A 20,875-nucleotide genomic window follows, 5' to 3' on the forward strand; every position below is an offset into this window, starting at 1 on the left:
TTTTTTTATTCCTCAGTTATATATTATATTTAAATTTTACTTTTATTACTTTTTATTATATACATACGTACATACACATACGTGTGTATATGTATTTTCTTGTATTCCTCATTGCTTGCGTTTTTACAAGAAAACTTTTTACATTTTTATGTTGTACCATAATCAAAAAAAAAAAAAAAAACATACAGACTAAATGATAAGTACACACATATAAATTAAAGCATATATATATTTTTTAATATTACATACTACATATACATATGAAAGTTTACCTAAAAGTGATAGTTCTAATTATAAATTAATTAAAATAAAGAAAATACAAAATTCTTTAAAGGCTTAGTTCAGTGAATAAAAAACACCACAAAAGAACTCTAACTTAAAAACTACATAAAAAAATGTTAAAAATTTAAAAGTGTAAAAAAACGTAAAAAATATATAAAAAACTTCAATAAAAAAATATGAAAAACTTAAATTTGTTGTTTTTATTTCAACTCGAGAGTGAAGAAAAGTAATCTAAGCCTTTACATATTTCCCACTGCCGTACACTTGCTTTTATTCCCCTATTACCGTTTACAACTCAACTCTGGTTGGGTTGAAATTTCGCAGTTTGGTATTACAGATTACAACTCAACCTGTCAAAAAGAAATGTCGGTTGAGTTGTCTAGTCTAACAACTTTTTGTGGCATTACCGTTTACAACCTTCTATTGGTGTAGTTGTCCAAGACGTCAAAATCTTACAACTGATTAGTAGCAGTTGTCTCATACAATTTTGCAGTTGTTTTGAAAAAAGGTAACGTTTTCAAGACGGTAATTTTTAACTAAAATTTTCAAAGTTGGTATCAAAAGACACGTTTCGACCTCCGATTTTAGAATCCGAAAGCAAAAAATAAAAACTTAATTTCTATCACATCATTTCGGTTCAAATTTTCATGGGTTTTTGTAAATATTTTTCGACAGGAATTAAATTTTTAATTTTCGCTTTCGAATCCTAAAAACGGAGATCAAAACGCGTCTTTTGATACCACCTTTGATAAGAGTTAGATGGTGCAGTCTCATAAAACGTTAACGAAAAAAAAAACAAAAAAAAATTGAAAGCCGGTAGTTTAACCTGTTTTAATCAAACAATAATCAACAATTTTGTACACATTTATAGAAAAAACAACGTTTAAACGAAGGATTACATTAAATAACTTGTTGACTGTATGGAGCGCCTTTCCGAAGTTGGACGAGGCTGACCGCAGTTCGGATGCAGCCAAAATAGGTGAAATTATGCGAACGTGAGTCCCATTGATACTAATCACTACTCCTGGGAATCCTGTTTAAGAGTAAAATAAAATTTTGCTGTTTGGGTTTTAATCCAATTCGCACAAATTTGCTCCTTAATAACATCTAAAACCAGTCTAACACCAAAATCATTTCCACAGCATTTTTGATAGCTACCATCAGCAAGGAATCTGAGTGTGGCGCATAATTTTAAAATAGGGGTAAAGCCTTCCCTTGAACGCGTTTGCGGAAATGGTCCTTCATTAGAGTTGGGTCGTTTCGTTCTGAAATTATTCAATTGACCGGGTCTCTCAACTGAACAAGTGAACTAGATCTTTGATTTCGGTTCTATTTGTTCTTTTAGTTCATTTGTTCTTTTAGTTCGTTTTATCTAATGTTATTCGCTCGCGAACATACATACGTAAATTCATACATACATACGCAGAAATTCACAGTGAGCACGAATGTCGATGATGCCACTTACACTAAAGATATGTGTGGTCATCTTTGTGTGTGGCACTGCTACAACAATATATGTATGGACTATTTATGAAAAACATGTTTTGTAAGAAACTAATTATTACATTTATTAAACTTGAAAAGTTCATATTTACAATTTGTGTCTGTACTCTTTCAATTTCCTGGATCTTCCGAAATTTGTAACTTTTTTTTTGAAGTTAATTATACATATATATATATTACTTATATATTCATAACACATTTAAATATACCTACACAAAGCATTGCTGCATACACACCCCAATCTATACTTGAGGGCTTTTTCCGCGGGAGCGAGCAGCAGTGAACAAATTTGCTTGAAAAAAAAAGAACAAATGAACAAAAAGAACAAATGAACAAAAAGAACAACTTGTTCGTTCATCAGAAAAAGAACGAAAGATTCGAATCTCTGAAATTAACGAAAAAGCACAACTCTATCCTTCATTTTGTTTAGTAACGAGTAAAATGCTTCCTTTCAAATCTGCAAAATAACTTCGTTTGAAGCTCATCATTTGTCACTTAAACATTTTCTTACTTGGTGCTTGGTAATTCCAAGGGATTGGAATGATCACGCGAATGTTTTTCATATTCGCGACATATCAATCAAGAGCTTTTTCGCCATTATAAAATAGATTTCATGTCATATAATATCTTCTATCTTTCTTCTGACTTTCCCTCAATCTCCTTTTCTCCACCTTATCTTCAACTTCTCCCCCTACATTATGACCCTTCTCTTTCATTTCTTTTTCACCACCTTTCCCTCACTTTTCATCTCTCTCATAGAGTATCACTAAACCTAGTACATACTAGCGTTCGTCACCTACTTTCCCAAATTTGCATATTATTTAATCTTAAAGACACATATTACGAAGGGCCAAAACTTACGATCTCATTAGTCCTGACGATCGTTTTGTGTTGATGACATATCTCCAACATCTCGTTCCCAGATAAGCTAGACTTAAAATGCATTCATGCAACCAGTTAACGGGTCTCGTGGCACTTGAACTATAATGAGTGAAATGCGTACCGCGAACTATTCCATGCATCTTTAAGACTTCGAAGAATAACAGCTCCCTCCGAAGTAAAAGAGGCATTTTGGCCAGAAGGTGTCAATGTAAATTACTGTGTTGATGACGGCTCACTAATGGGGCCATTACCACCAGTCATTAACTGACTAAGCTCAACGACAGTGAGTTTGCCACTTCTTTAGTCAACTTTCGCCATTCGAATTTTTACTTACGAATTAATCGTCATCCATCGCAAATACATATAATACTGAGTTGAATCTATTAAATCATTCGAAACGATGTTTTGTCACAGCAAAGATCAATCAAACGGACATATTATCATTATCCTCTGCGGTAGCTAGTGTCTAAGCCAATAGACCGCAGAATACAAGATTAGTTATGTAAGTTTTGCGGGATCGCATCTCATCACTCCGCCCGCGTGCTTGTTTAGAACGTTGTTGTATCGCACTGACAACGGTAATTTGAAAAACCTGCGACTCGTTCTCCTGACTGAGTTCTTCATCCGTAGGCAGCATGGAAATCTGCAGCATGGTTCAAATCTGTTAAAACTGGGGATACAACGTAATCTTCTGCCTCACCATGTTTTATTGTTATTTCCTTTCTTCTTTCGTTCCAGATCTTTGCCCGTCACTTCATTATTTCGCAGACCACTTTTCGGCCTCTGTGAGAACTGAGGTTCTTGAAAACGCTTACGAATCAATTCGTGGTTCAATATATCGCATTATTTTCATAGTTCAGGTGCCACGAGCACCACACTCTAGTTGCAACGATACCGACAGGTCGTCAGCGACATTAACAATGGGCTTTTATTTTTTAATTCTCGACGCTGGACGGGACAACCATTACCTATTGAAGAGGAAAAATGTGATCTACACAAGGAGATCCTAGTTACGGTTGTACAAGTCGCTTTGAATACTATATGTGACCTGGAATCATGAAACGACCCTATTGAGCGAAAATACCGTTCTTCACTTTTTGAGTGATTCTTATAGGAAATTTAACGCTCTTTCCAATGGAAAAAAAACGCAGTTTTCTATTTTTCTTAGTTTTTTTACAAATCGTATTTAAAGTCAAATCGAACCACAAATACGATTTTTTGAAATATTTCGATCCATTACAGGTCACATATTATGAAACACAAATTTTCACGTAATTCCATGAAATTTCAACCATACAGCGAATAACGATACATTTTGGCTGGCTGGGTAAATGCAAATTTGGTAAAGCTTTAAAAAGCTCTAGCGAATTTGAAATTTGAAAAGCAAATAATGGAACCTTAATCTTAATAATAGTTTGAGAGCATTGCCGAAATAGATGTTTGCAGCCACTGTATCGAGGCAGATTAAGAAAGTTCGGAGAGCAGTGAAAAATTCTATTAAATTAGTTCTAAAAGTGTGTGTCACCACTCTTCTCAACTTTAAGGCCCGGTTTTTCAGTAGTTGGTTAAGCTAAGCTTAAACTAAGTTTGCTAAAACTCTAGTCAAATTTACACTCCAGTCTCCAGTTAAAATACTGAGCAGTTTTTCAGTAACAGTTTAATGCCGCCTTTGGGGTAGCCTTTTTGTACGGCAATATTGGGTTTTTATTATCTAAATAATTTGTAGATACGACAACAGCTAGATTTTGCTTACCCAACAAACATTTAAAAGATATTTCTCCTGCGAAATATATTTCTAGGTCCGGAGGTGATATCCAACATCATTTGCCGTCATCCATTGAGTGTTACAGCTCCGGCTCACGCTCAATTCTCACGGGTATGCTCTGGATCATTGAAAGACTTGAGAAGCAGATGTTAAATTTTCGCACGCGTGAAATGTGATAGGCAGAAATCGTCGCTGTTTTTCATTTAACTCATACGGCGAAAGGCTAAGCAGCGACATCTATTTTTGAAAAAGGAGGTTTATTAAAGGCAGCGTTGCCAAACTAAAAAGAAGTAATTAAAAAATTATCTGGCTCACAAATTGAATCTGGATTTATCTGGCTCAAATCGTTGTTGTTGCATTTACATGAACAATTATTTATCTGGCTCAGGATTTTGCCACCGTATGATGGCTATTATCTAGTTATTCTCAAACCAGATAGTTCTCAAGTTGATATCCAACTTCATTTTCCAATCAATATGCAATCTTTGAGAATTTTTGTAAAATTTATAGTTTTCGAGTTGACCTCCAACGTCATTAGCATTTTCAAATTATTATCCAACCTTTGAGAGATTTTGAGAAATGTAAAGTTCTAAAATAAAAATATTCAACGCGTTTCTCCAGTTGGTATCCTACATTGGATATCGAATTGAGGTGAAGTTGAAAAAAATTTCAAAGGTGGTACCACCAAAGCCAACAGCTATTTATTATGAGAAATAAATAGCTTATGGATAACAGAAATGAAGCGTAATTTATCAAAAATAAATTATATATATTTTATTTTACTTGAGTCCAGTCAAAGAACCACAAGTTGGCATCTATAATTTTTTTAACTTAAGAAATAGTATTTTTTGCTTTATAAAAAATTTGCTCTTTTTCTGAGTACGCTATGATTCTCAGCCACTGAGCCACTATTTCGTAACAACTCTTGAGACTTAAAAGGTATGCTAGTTATCAACATAAGCTCTAATGGTACTCAAGCCCAAATGCTTGTTGGGTATATTCGACGCCATTTCGAACGAACGCAAATCACCGATAGGTTAACTAGAGTTTAACCCTGCCAAATCCGCCGCTTAAGCTAAGCTTAAACTTCAGTTAAAGTAAACTGAAAACTGCAGAATAAGTTTAAGCATAGTTTAATTGACAACCTGAGTTGAACTTGTACTGAAAAACCGGGCCTAAATATTATGTGTAATTCTCCATGAGGATTTTTTAGATGCAAATGTAGATGTATATACTTGTAAAAAACAATACGATTTATTTTTAAGTACACTTACACACGTTTAATAAGACAGGGTTGAAATTTGCCGTCATCAAGTGAGTTTTACAGCTGCGGCTCACGCTCAATTCTCACGGGAATGCTCTGGATCATTGAGAGGCCTGAGAAGCAGATGTCGTGATATTTTCGCACGCGTGAAATGTGATAGGCAGATGTCGTCGCTGTTTTTCATTTAACTAATACGGCGTAAGGCTAAGCAGCGACATCTATTTTTGAAAAAGTAGGTTTATTAAAGGCAGCGTTGCCAAACTAAAGACAAGTAATTAACAAATTATCTGGCTCACAAATTGAACCAGACTTCTATCTGGATTTATCTGGCTCAAATCGTTGTTGTTGCATTTACATGAACAATTATTTATCTGGCTCAAGCTTTTGCCACCGGATGATGGCTATAGTGTTATCTTTAAAAACGTTTTAAATTCGTTACAGATAAAATGGCACTGATTGTTGATTATTAGGTGGTAGAATTGATCCTGCTGCAGTGTGCCACGCCCACGTAAAATTTTAAATTCAAACGCAAGTTTTTTTATTGTTAGAATTCTTTAGCGCATTATTTTTATCACAAGAGGACAAAGCTTCGCTTTTTACGCCTTGTTGGTTGGTTGGATAGCGTATGGGGCGCCATTTTAATATCTCCTACAATCAATCGCTTCTGTTTCTAGAAGGTTTAGTCGGTGCCCATATTTTGAAACCAAGTGTTTGTGTGAGCTGGTGGTGGTGAGCATGTGAGGTGATCTTGTTTAAAGCAATTCCCTTTCTCTCAATGATCCATACAATTGGTTTCTTTACATATTTACCAGGTCCTCTCCCTCACTAGGGTAGGCACCTTGTCGTTGGTGTGAGGGCTTAGCCGATCTCCATAGCTGCGGACTATGAGGCGGAGCTGTTTAGGACTGGCATCTACGCCGTTTCACCTCATATGAGGGCGGCGGAATGTCGGAGACCAAGAACTGCCAACCCCCTAATCCAGGGTGTTATGCAGACCGTGCCTATTGGGCGATTTGCAGCCAGGGGATAAATTCGGCTGTATTCGACCAGAGCCTTCCCGATACTGGGCCACCTCGGGAAGTATCGATGGCCTTACCACAGTAAGGGGCGCTGCTGTGGCTGACGGTTCTTTCCCCGTATATAATACTGGACCGTTGCGCCCGCCTTTTCGGGCAGGTGGTCGTACGACCAAGATGAACGACTCAATACCAAATTTTAATAAGGAGGATGATAAGAGGAGGACTGAGTCGCAAGCCAAGGACGATAAATACGCATTAAGAAATGCGTCGGACTCGGGGAGGGAGAGTAGTGCTGATTCAATGAACTCCGTGTTGGAAAAGCACAAAAATGAAAACGGAGTAGAAGGGTGGAGAAGGGTACGGAGCAGAGGAAGTAAAAGAGCTCTTTCGCAGTACCGTGTAGCACTAAGAATTGTCCAAAGCCTAGGAGCAGTGGTCGACCCAACAGAAGTGGAGATCGAGCGCTTGGAATGGGCCCATGTGGCTGTAGAAGTAGGTTGAAGGTAGTTCAAAAGATTTGCTGCTAGAGACCCTCGGTTCTGCAACCGGTACGAGGAGGAAGAAGCGTCGAATGGCAGAATGAAGAGGCAACGTTCGGCGGAAGGCGACAAGCCTGCTTTCAAGAGGCAGAAAGGACCCAGTCCCAGAGCCGCGAGGCAGGGCAGTCGCATAGACAAGAGAAATAGGCCCAAAGCTGTAAGACAGATGGGCCCCAATAGCGAGGTAGCAACTACCTCGAAAGCTGCGAGTCAGAGGGAAGTTCCAACTACGGAAGTAGGACATAAGCCAAAGGGAGATAACGTTAAGACTCCGGCTTTCTCGGAGGTGCCAAAGGGAGTTAACACTAAGTCGCCGGCTTTTCCCGAGAAATGAGTGATGTGGCAAAGCAGTCACTGACTGTGGCGCTGGTTGATCGTAGCAGTCGTTTCGGATAGATGACTACTGAAAGGCGGATATCTGTAGAGAGAGAGTTTATTAGCTTAATGCTTAAGATGATACGGTAACAACCAAGTAAGCTCCTTCCAACCTTTCATTCGGGGGATGGTATAATGGTGTGAAGATGATAGCGTGCGACAACATCGCGAGCTTGCGGTAGCTGGAGGAAGTGGTTCCAAACCTCCAAAGGCAAGGCACCAATGCGCTGTTTGAGGTGTGCAAATCCCCACGGTACCAAAAGTTAAGTTATGGATACCATGCGTGATGAAGTCGGAGGATACACTGCGACTTCTGCAGAATCAGAACTAGAACATAGCGACACAGGATTGGAAGGTACTTACTGTATCTCGGCCTACAGAGGAAGGTCAGTTCTACATCTTCCACGCAGCTTGGAAAAATGTCCTTTGGTAAAGGCAAAATGTATATGCGACTCAGGAAAAGAAGTCCCGAGGATAAAAATCCTAACACGCCGGAAGTGGGCGAAGTCGAAAAGGGCCTCAAAAGCCTAAGGGAAAAAAGACAGGTGGAGGTAGCCGACGTCACCATGAAGGTGTTAGAAGAGGACCAACAGGCAGATGGTGGTGTGAGTCGCATAGAGGAACACCCGGCACAACAGTTACAAGAGGCTTAAGGGGGATTCGAACACTCAAAACCAAAAGGGCAAGGTGAGGACGACGACGTCACGACGAAGGTGCTGGGGGGAGGGGAGGGACACACATCCCAATGGTGCTGCGAGTCCTACAGATAAACCTCCAACACAGTAAAGTAGCGTCGAGCGAACTCCTCCTAACCCTTGAGGAGGGTTCGTTTGACGTGGCGCTGATTCAGAAGCCGTGGCTCTCATGGGGAGGAAAGGTTTATGGACTAAGTGCGCGCGGATTTGGCGTTTACTATGCGCAAACGGAAGGACGGGTGAGAGCTGTAGTAATGGAAAGGAAACAGCTGCATTCACATATACTGAGGACCTCGTAGTTGTGGCCGTTGAGCAAAGGAATAAGCAGGCACTTATCCTGGCATCCTGCTACATGACACATGTTGTGGAGGTTACACCGATGGCTTGCACTCCATAGTCTAGTACAGGACTAAGGGCGCAAAGGGCGGTTTGTCATAGGCGCGGATGCAAATGCGCACCACAATGCGTGGGGAGGAGCAGATACGAACGAGAGAGGCGAATTTTTATTTTGTTACATCCTGCAAACCAATTTGCAGATAGTCAACAGGGGAAATGTCCCTACATACATTGGTTCAACATCCAGCAATATTCTGGATATTACATTGAGCTCCGAGCGTGATATATCAAGGTATGATTGGATGGTTCTTGATAGACCATCCTTCTCCGACCATGCGTATATCAGCTTCAGCATCCCCCTAAAGAGGGTAGAGATGGGAGGAACCTTTAGAAAGCCTAGGCAAACAAACTGGACTAAATTCCAGAAACAGGTAGAAACGAAACTGGGACAACCCAAAGAGGTTGCCAATGTGGAAGAACTGGAGGAGTCTAATGAATTCCTAACAAGGAAGCTTATGAGTGCGTATAACAAAGCTGACGCTCTAAGAAGATTCAGAGGAAAAGCAAAGCCGCCATGGTGGAGCAATGAGCTGAGTCTTCTAAGAAGACAGGTAAAAGAAATATTTAAGCTAGAAAGACCGCGGAAAGCGAAGCGTGTCGGGATGAGTACAGGGATCTACTGAGGATCTACTTAGCACTCGATTTTTAACATTCTCGTCCATATTTCGTCATCAATCCTGTTATAAAACCTAGAACTTTTTTATACCTTTCATGAAAATGAAATAGTATATTAATTTCGTCACGAAACCCAAAATTGTAAGCTCTTAAAGGAAAACAGATATACCCACCATTAAGTATACCGAAATAATCAGGTTGAAGAGGTGAGTTTATTTAGCCATGTCCGTCTGTCCGTCTATCTGTTTGTATGCAAAATAGTCCCTCAATTTTGGGATATCTTGATAAAATTTGGTGAGCGGGTGTATTTGGGTGTCCGATTGAACATTTGTCGGAACCGGCCGGATCGGACCACTATAGCATATATCCTCCATACAACCGAGGATTGTTGTAATATCTTACTCAATTTAACAGATTGAAGCTTCAAACTTCACCATATATTTTCGTATATTGCACATATTGTTGCCTGAAAAAATTGATGAGATCGGTCGTATATATAGTATATATCCCCCACAACCGATTGTTCAGTTAAGAAACTTTGCGCAATTTCTGCCCCGTTTTAACAGCTAGAAGCTTCAAATTTCACCAAATGCTTACGTATATAGCATATATTGTTGTCTGAAAAACTCATACAGATCGGTAGTATATATATATTTTCGCAATTTTAGTCCCATTTTAACAGCTAGAAGCTTCAAATTTCACCGAATGCTTACATATATAGCATATATTGATGTCTGAAAAAATCATTGAGATCGGTTGTATATATAGTATATATCTCATACAACCGATTGTTCAGATAAGAAACTTTTCGCAATTTCTACCCCATTTTAACAGCTATAAGCTTCAAATTTCACCGATTGCTTACGTATATAGTATATATTGTTGTGTCAAAAAATCATAGAGATCGGTGATATATATAATATATATATGATGTTATATATAATATATATATATAGTATATGTACTTATTATTGTAAAAAATTTAATGAGCTGATAGGCCTTAGTTAAATAAAACACAATATTTAAAGTTGTGTTTTAGTTTTACTTCGTCGATATTTCGATTTCAGTCTGAAATCATCTTCAGGACTGTCAAACACAAATAGAAAAAAGGACTGTTAGAATAATATTCTATTTTGCAAATAGGTATATAATAAAGGAACTTACACATATGATTATGTTTGATCGACTGATCAGATGTTCAAAAATTAAGTATAATAAAGCATAAGAACGAAAGTAAACAATAGAAAATACCGCAAGTGTAAACAAATTTTTGCAATAACAATAATACATAGGACAAAGAACAATAAGATATGAAAAAATGCATGAGCCATAACTATGGTGTTTAGTTGTTGTCATTGGATAGATTTTTAGCGGGATGTTGGCTGGACGCTGTTTGAATTTGCTGAGCACCGTGAAGCTTGCACTGCATGTTGTTGTTGTTTCAGCAATAGATGTCGATATGCATATGCACATTGGTCAGTGTCGCTTTTAAAATTCATTCTCTTATCATTAGGTGTGCTCATAATATGGAGCATTTCGAAAGTAATACGCTTATTATAATGTTTCTCAATATCCAAAATAGAAACTTTTTTGAAGTCAGGATAGTGACCAGTATCCTTACAATGCGCTGTCAAGGCCGTCTTATTCTATCCAATGACAACAACTAAACACCATAGTTATGGCTCATGCATTTTTTTCTGTCTTATTGTCCTTTGTCCTATGTATTATTGTTATTACAAAAATTTGTTTACACTTGCGGTATTTTCTATTGTTTACTTTCGTTCTTATGCTTTATTATACTTAATTTTTGAACATCTGATCAGTCGATCAAACATAATCATGTTTAATATATACCTATTTGCAAAATAGAATATTATTCTAACAGTCCTTTTTTCTATTTGTGTTTGACAGTCCTGAAGATGATTTCAGACTGAAATCGAAATATCGACGAAGTAAAACTAAAACACAACTTTAAATATTGTGCTTTATTTAACTAAGGCCTATCAGCTCATTAAATTTTTTACAATAATAAGTACTTACAAGGCTATCAAAAATCAGCAATATATAGTATATGTATATTTTTTTTTGCGATTTCGACCCCATTTTAACAGCTAGAAGCTTCAAATTTCACCAAATGCTTACGTGTATAGCATATATTGTTGTCTGAAAAAATCATTGAGATCGGTGGTATACATAGTATATATCTCGTTCAACCGATTGTTCAGATAAGAAACTTTGCGCAATTTCTTCCACATTTTAACAGCTAGAAGCTTCAAATTTCACCAAATTATTACGTATATAGCATATATTGTTGTCTGAAAAAATCATAGAGATCGGTGGTATATATATTATATACCCCATATAAACTGTATTTTTTTGCCTCTTTTTTACGGCTAGAAGCTTCAAAATTCATAAAATTTCATCAAATAGTTACATTTACGTTATATGTTGTTGAAATACGTTATTCGTAGTCATAGTTTTTACACGCAGACCACAAAAAACCTGAAGCTTTGCATCCTCACACAAAGTACCTACCTATTTTTATACTCAGTTGAGCAGAGCTCACAGAGTATATTAACTTTGATTGGATAACGGTTGGTTGTACGGGTATCAAGGAATCGAGATAGATATAGACTTCCATATATCAAAATCATCAGTATCGAAAAAAAATTCGATTGAGCCATGTCCGTCCGTCCGTCCGTCCGTCTGTCCGTTAACACGATAACTTGAGTAAATTTTGAGGTATCTTGATAAAATTTGGTATGTAAGTTCCTGGGCACTCATCTCAGATCGCTATTTAAAATGAACGATATCGGACAATAACCACGCCCACTTTTTCGATATCGAAAATTTCGAAAAACCGAAAAAGTGCGATAATTCCTTACCAAGTACGGACAAAGCGATGAAACTTGGTAGGTGAGTTGAACTTATGACGGAGAATAGAAAACTAGTGAAATTTTGGACAATGGGCGTGGCACCGCCCACTTTTAAAAGAAGGTAATTTAGAAGTTTTGCAAGCTGTAATTTGGCAGCCGTTGAAGATATCGTGATGAAATTTGGCAGGAACGTTACACTTATTACTATATGCCCGTTTAATAAAAATTAGCAAAATCGGACCACGACCACGCACACTTTTTAAAATTTTTTTTTTAAATTCAAATTTTAAAAGAAAAGTTAATATCTTTACAGTATATAAGTAAATTAAGTCAACGTTCAACTCCAGTAATGATATGGTGCAAAAAAATACAAAAATAAAAGAAAATTTCAAAATGGGCGTGGCTCCGCCCTTTTTCATTTAATTTGTCTAGAATACTTTTAATGCCATAAGTTGAACAAAAATTTACCAATCCTTGTGAAATTTGGTAGAGGCTTAGATTCTTAGACGATAACTGTTTTCTGTGAAAAAGGGCGAAATCGGTTGAAGCCACGCCCAGTTTTTATACACAGTCGACCGTCTGTCCTTCCGCTCGGCCGTTAACACAATAACTTGAGTAAAAATCGATATATCTTTACTAAACTCAGTTCACGTACTTATCTGAACTCACTTTGTATTGGTGTAAAAAATGGCCGAAATCCGACTATGACCACGCCCACTTTTTCGATATCGAAAATTACTAAAAATGAAAAAAATGCCATAATTATATACCAAATACGAAAAAAGGGATGAAACATGGTAATTGTATTGGTCTGTTGACGCAAAATATAACTTTAGAAAAAACCTTGGAAAATGGGTGTGACACCTACCATATTAAGTAGAAGAAAATGAAAAATTTTTGCAAGGCGAAATCAAAAGCCCTTTGAATCTTGGAAGGAATACTGTTCGTGGTATTACATATATAAATAAATTAGCGGTACCCGAAAACGCCTTCACATATACAACTAAGGGCCATTTCCTTTTAAAACCCTCACTCATACCTTTAATTTGATACCCATATCGTACAAACACATTATAGAGTCACCCCTGGTCCACGTTTATGGCGATATCTCGAAAAGGCGTCCACATATAGAACTAAGGCCCACTCCTTTTTAAAATACTCATTAACACCTTTGATACCCATATCGTAAAAACAAGTCGCCCCTGGTCCACCTTTATGGCGATATTTCGAAAAGGCGTCCACCTTAAGAACTAAAGCCCACGACCTTTTAAAATACTCAACACCTTTCATTTGATACCCATATAGTACTAACAAATTCTAGAGTCACCCCTGGTCTACGTTTATGGCGATATCTCGAAAAGGCGTCCACATATAGAACTAAGGCCCACTCCTTTTTAAAATACTCGTTAACATCTTTCATTTGATACCCATATCGTACAAACAAATTCTAGAGTCACCCCTGGTCCACCTTTATGGCGATATTTCGAAAAGGCGTCCACCTATAGAACTAAGGTGCACGCCCTTTTAAAATACTCATTAACACCTTTCATTTGATACCCATATAGTACTAACAAATTCTAGAGTCACCCCTGGTCTACGTTTATGGCGATATCTCGAAAAGGCGTCCACATATAGAACTAAGGCCCACTCCTTTTTAAAATACTCGTTAACATCTTTCATTTGATACCCATATCGTACAAACAAATTCTAGAGTCACCCCTGGTCCACCTTTATGGCGATATTTCGAAAAGGCGTCCACCTATAGAACTAAGGTGCACGCCCTTTTAAAATACTCATTAACGCCTTTCATTTTATACCCATATAGTACAAACAAATTCTAGAGTCACCCTTGGTCCACCTTTATGGCGATATTTCGAAAAGGCGTCCACCTATAGAACTAAGGACCACGCCCTTTTAAAATACTCATTAACACCTTTCATTTGATACCCATATTATACAAACACATTCTAGAGTCACCCCTGGTCCACTTTTATAACGATATTCCGAAAAGGCGTCCACCTATAGAACTAAGGCCCACTCCCTTTTAAAACACTTATTAACACCTTTCGTTTGATACCCATATTGTACAAACAAATTCTAGAGTCACCCCTGGTCTACGTTTATGGCGATATCTCGAAAAGGCGTCCACATATAGAACTAAGGCCCACTCCTTTTTAAAATACTCGTTAACACCTTTCATTTGATACCCATATCGTACAAACAAATTCTAGAGTCACCCCTGGTCCACCTTTATGGCGATATTTCGAAAAGGCGTCCACCTATAGAACTAAGGCGCACGCCCTTTTAAAATACTCATTAACACCTTTCATTTTATACCCATATAGTACAAACAAATTCTAGAGTCACCCCTGGTCCACCTTTATGGCGATATATCGAAAAGGCGTCCACCTATAGAACTTAGGCCCACTCCCTTTTAAAATTATCATTAACACATTTCATTTGATACCCATGTCGTACAAACAAATTCTAGAGTCAGGCCTGGTCCACCTTTATGGCGATATCCCTAAATGGCGTCCATCTATAGAACTATGGTCCACTTCCTCTTAAAATACTCTTTAATTCCTTCCATTTGATACACATGTCATACAATCACATTCCAGGGTTACCCTAGGTTCTTTTTACAACATGGTGATTTTCCCTTACTTTGTCTCCACAGCTCTCAACTGAGTATGTAATGTTCGGTTACACCCGAACTTAGCCTTCCTTACTTGTTTATTTTATATTTATCTTAAAAATCGTTTATGTATGTAGATCTGTTCACTATATATTTCTTATCTTATACATCCAATTATTCGGAGATTACGAACGGGATAAGATTATTGTTCAGCCCCATTCATGAAAGGTATGAAGTCTTCGGCACAGCCGAAGACAGTCCCGTCCTTACTTATTATTAGCTGCATTTATACACAATTGCGCGTTTTGCAGAGCGTTGAAATGGTCCACTGCATCTTTGTGTACTTTAAAAGTTCAATATCGCAAAGTGGTATTGTCTTTACATACCTACTTTTTTCAAAGGGTCCATCCAGTTTAATTCCAGCTATATCCATATCGATTTTTCTGCATTTTGATTTAAATTGATAAAATACACTTCACATTGCGATTTGGTGCATATTCTCTAGTTCCAAATTGAAACCCAGTTCTATGCGCTGATTTTCAGGAAGATTGGTATAATCTATATTTTAAATCAAATTTGGTTTTGTCATATGTACAAAAAAGTTTCAGATTTAGGCTCAAATTTTTATCCGTGTGCCTGTCAAAATCTCCAACCGCTTGTTGATAAAAATCGGCCGCTGTGATGTGGTGGGAGCGGGCTTCGCCTACCGCACCGAAGGTCCCCAAGAATTCAAAACTAGTTTTTCAATTGGAAAAAAGTTTGTCTATTGTATTTCTACTATAAAAAGCTTTTCAGGAAAAATGCATTCGTTCGGATTCGGCATAAGACATGTAGGTACCGTCCCGCCAATTTGTAAGGAAAATTAAAAGGAAGCAAGACGCAAACTCGAAGAGAAATTGGACCTTAATCTTTTCACATATAAATCGCGCCAAGTATTAATAAATTTTTAATTCTTTCTTTTTGTATGTATTAATACGTCAAGCACAATGCAAATTCTTAATCATTTCAACAAACAACTTTTGCTCTACCAAAGTAACAAATTGAAGGTTGTTATGTTTATTCCATCGAAACGCAATTAGCGCGTATTTAGTAAAATATTTTTCTATTCTTATGCTAAGAAAAAACCTAATTTTAATTAATTGCTCGTTTCTATATTTGCACAGTTGAAATTTATTATTTAGTTCAGGCAGGTGGAGTTGCTATGTGTACAATACGACAATATTTTTGATGACTTGTCACAGAGAAATACACAGAGTCAACATATTTAGTATTATTTGTTTTCAAACTGATAGTATCGCATATCTAGTAGATGAAAAGAAAGCTAACTCAAAATCTGATATTTTGAAGTTATGAATACCACCGGGCTTCCAATTTAATAGCTACCGAACTGTAAATTCATTTTATTAATACCACCACTAATCAGCAAAAAAAAAATTTGGTAAAAAATGTTTCGCTTTTTTAAAATTTGCGTTTTTTTTAGTTAACCGTTATTTTGATCAATGCTTGCGATATATTCAATCGTATACTGCCACAAAAGCCAGAGTTGGGAGCAGTGCACTAAATTTTGAGCAAAAATACTTGCTCGAAGTTAATGACATAATCCAGATCTTGTTTTAAATTTTGATGACAAGTTACCCATAACAGCATTTACGACCCGGGAAAAGAAGTCTCGACGATAACAATCGCAATTTTCAAGAAATAGAAGAGGCTGAAGAGGGTCTCGAAAGCCTTAAACCATAATGGAAAGAGGAGGACGAAGAAGTCATGACAAATGTTTTGGAGGGGGACAACCAGCCCAATGGTTCTGCGATTCTTATAAATAAACCAGTAACACAGTTAAGTGGCGTTGACCAGAATAATAAGCAGGCATTTATCCTGGCATTCTGTTACATGGCCCATACAGCGGAGGTTCCACCGTGTGTAAGAGGCTAGTACAGGAAGAAGGGCGCAAAAGGCGGTTGGTCATGGGCGTGGATGAAAATGCGCATAACAATGTGTGGGGAGGAGCAGATACGACCGAGAGAGGCGAATCTCTATTTTGTTACATCCTGCAAACCAATTTGCAGATAGTCAACAGGGGAAATGTCCCAACATACATTGGTCCATCAGCCAGCAATGTTCTTGATATTACATTGAACTCTGAACGTGATATGTCAAGGTATGATTGGATGGTTCTTGCTAGACCATCGTTATCCGACCATCATGTATCAGCTTCAGCATCTCCGTAAAGAGGGTGGAGAAGGCAGGAACCTTTAGAAATCCTAGGTCAAGATACTGGACGAAATTCCAGAAACATGTATAAACAAAACTGGAACAACCCAAAGAGGCTACCAATGTGGGAGAGTTGGAGGAGTCCAATGATTTCCTAACAAGGACACTTATGACTGCGTATAACATAGCTTGCCCTCTAAGAAGATTCAGAGGAAAAGAAAGCAGTCATGATGAAGCAATGAGCTAAGAAGACAGGTAAAATAACGTGTTTAAGATAGAAAAGATGGCGGAAAGCGAAACGTGCCGGGATGAGTACAGGGATCTTTTGAGGATCTATAGGCGTAGAATTTAGAGAAGAAAAGAAACCTATGGAAAAATTTTTGTGGGACATAGAGTGCTCCAGCGAAACAGCACGGTTGAAAAAAGTCTTAGCAAGGGGAAACATAGTCCAGGGGCTAATAACGAAAAAGAACAGGGAATCGAGAGATTATTCGGAAGAGCTATCAGACAGCACCCACACTTCGATCACGGAGCGGGTAGTGCCGGGCTTGGTGACCAATACCAAGATCGAATCGGCAGTGAAGCTGTTTTCTAAGTTTAAATCGCCGGGTCCAGATGGTATATTCCCGGTCATGCTACAAGTTTCAAGTAGAGCGATCGTGGAATGGCTTAAAATAATATTAGATGATCGCATAAGACTCAATCATGTACCGCACTCTTGGAGAACTGCTCGTGTAGCTTTCCTACCAAAGGCGGGGAAATCGGTCACATGTATCCCAACGACTACAGGCCCTTAGCATAACATACTTTCTGCTCAAATCCTTTGAGAATCTGATAGATGTGTATATAAAGTCCAACGGGAATGAAAAGCTGATCTCCACAACACAACAAGCGTACACCAAAGGTAAGTCGGTAGACATTGCGCTGCATAGGGTGGTAATAAACATAAAGTAAGCCCTGTAATATAAGAAGTATGCTCTAGGAGTAAGACAGGAGTAGACAGATGGATCGAATAGCTCTTCGATTGATAGGGCGCTTCCGAATATTCATACCTGGTCATCATTCGTCGGGCTAACAGGCAACGCAGAGAAGACGGATATGGTAAACCCTCATCCTATAATATGGAGTTGTTGTTTGGTGGAAAGCAATACAAAAAAGAACCTATCTCAAATCTTAGAGGGAGTATGCAGGCTATCAATGCTTAGCATTACGAAGCCTTGAAAACAGCCCCGACGGCTGCACTGTATGTCAGTCTACACATTCCTGTAGCAAAGAGCATAGCGCTAACGACTGCAACGAGGTTCAGTGTATAGTAGTAGCATAGCGTCATCAATTACAGAAAGAACAGACTACCTGATTCCCTATCTGCGCTTCGAAGGGGGCCACAATAGAGGTGGATGGTTAGCGCAAGGGTGCTTAAATGCCAAACGAGGTGACACATATGTACACAGATGGTTCCAAAGTAGTGGAAGAAGTAGGGTCTGCGGTATACTTTGCTGGTACGAAAATAAAGAGATCCTACAAGCTGCCAGATCACTCTAGCGCTTTCCAAGCGAAAGTATTACCCGTAACCAAAGCAGTAGAAATACTGGAAGAGAATAGCTTAAACCGCAGCTTTGTTAGCTTTTATATAGACAACCAATTAAGGCAATAATCTCGAATAGCACAGCATCTCAAAGTGCGTTAGAGTGTAAGCAATCCCTTGAAAGAATCTTGACGGGGAAAAGCAAATATCAATATCGAAGCTTGCTCCGTAGACGTCTAAATTAGATTGGGTAAGTTTAAGAGAAGGCGAGAGGTGCACATGATCGACCAAGCGGGAAAGGTGTGAGTCCAAACGCGGGGCTGTAAAGTGTCGAAGATTATGTTTCAGTCTTACAACCTTGGACTAACAAAATTGCTTCTATCATTAAAAAGAGATGACTCTACAGGTTTTAGGAGGAAACGATCGAGCACGTTTGTGCTTGTGTCCCGCGCTTGCCAGACTACGACTCCAGCTATTAGAAGTGCTACAGCTGTCAGATCTAGAAACAGCAAGAGGCATAGATCCTAGCGAGACGGAGCGTGCCACTGCTCACTTTGTAAGCCCTCGACTTATTAGACGCTTTAAGTTTGGAATATTGGTGACGGTCAGTATACTTAAAGTTATAATGTGTAAAAATTATTCAAAAAGTAATTGTTCGAAGGGTCCTGGGACGCCCCCCTTTCCATTTCCGAAAAAATTTTAGCCAGTAGACAATTATCTACATGCGTTCCAAACTTCATCAAAATCCGTGCAGCCGTTCTCGCGTGATTCTGTCACAAAGACGAAAAAATATAATTAAAATAGACCTGTTCCTAGGAGGCGTGCACCTCCCCGTTTTCAAAAACATAAAGCTAGTAGATCCAGATCTAGAATATATATGTGCGAAATTTCATCCGAATCTGTTCAGCCCTTCTTACGTCATTAAGTCACAAAGATAAACGTCTGGACATCCAAACATCCAAACATCCAAACATCTAAACATCCAAACTTTCACAGGACATACAGTTTATGTCAACTAAAAAATGGAAGATGTGCTTGGAAGGTTTGCAACACAAAAAATCGGGACAGACTACAGCCAAACGATTCCAGGATCCAATACTTTTCTATGTAGCCCAAAGGAGGGATATTTTATAGCGAAAGATGTTTCGAAAAAACCAAGTTGATGCCAAAAGAAATGTTTTGCCTATAAAATCTTAATCTTGTACAATACTGGTTAACAAGGCCGGCGAAAGGCGTGGATATGTACCCTCCCTGGAATTAGTGTAAGATTGTTGATAAAAACTACAATCAAAACTTCATTACATTATTACTTGTCGATTAATAACTGATAGTACCTAATTTGTAGAATTATATAATCCCTCATGCCTACTACTTTTATCGCCTATCGAAAACACCCACCTGTTTCGCCGGCTCTGCTGGTTAACCCTAGAAACGCGTAAAACAACATTAATTACGTGATGTTTATGATCAAACCAAACAAACGTTCTAACTGAACATTATTTACTAGAACTTTCTCTACCTATTCACCTTCCTCTAATCATCATTCTCTACCTCTCTTACTTTATCTCCCACTTTACCTTAGTTTACCTTATTTTTCTGTAAATCTTCTCTTACTCTTTCTGCTCTTATTTTTATCTTACGGCGTTTTCTTTCCTGACAAAAATGTTACCCTTGTGTCGCACTCTTAAAGTCTAACTTTTGAACTAGGTTACCTGGCGCTAGGATATACCTTTTCTCATTCAGTGGAAAATATTTTGTGCGGCCGCCGCGGTGTGATGGTAGCGTGCTCCGCCTATCACACCGAAGATCCTGGGTTCACGCCCTGGGCAAAGCAACATCAAAATTTTAGAAACAAGGTTTTTCAATTTAAAGAAAATTTTTCTAAACGGGGTCACCGCTCTGCACTCCGAGTGTATTTCTGCCCAGAAAAGCTCTCAGTGAAAAATCATCTGCCTTGCAGATGCCGTTCGCAGTCGGCATAAAACAAGTATGTCCAGTCCCGCCAATTTGTAGGAAAGGAGCAAGACGCAAATTGAAAGAAAAGCTCGGTCTAAAATCTATTTTTCATAATATTAATTTTGAAATATATGTTATTCTTGCTCTTTCTGTAGGTAACGAAAAGGCCGATGAGTTGGCAAAGGAGGGTGCAACACTCGCTGAGTCGACGATAGAAGTCCCAATCCATTTGGGAGATATCAAAAGGAGACAAGAGTTGAACACGATCCATCAAGCAGGAAAGGCGTGGACAAAAGTGCGGGGCTGCAAAATTTCTCAGATTATGTGCAAAGCATAC

The sequence above is a fragment of the Eurosta solidaginis genome, chromosome 1 (genome assembly GCF_040869045.1).
Source record: "Eurosta solidaginis isolate ZX-2024a chromosome 1, ASM4086904v1, whole genome shotgun sequence".
NCBI lineage: Eukaryota > Metazoa > Arthropoda > Insecta > Diptera > Tephritidae > Eurosta > Eurosta solidaginis.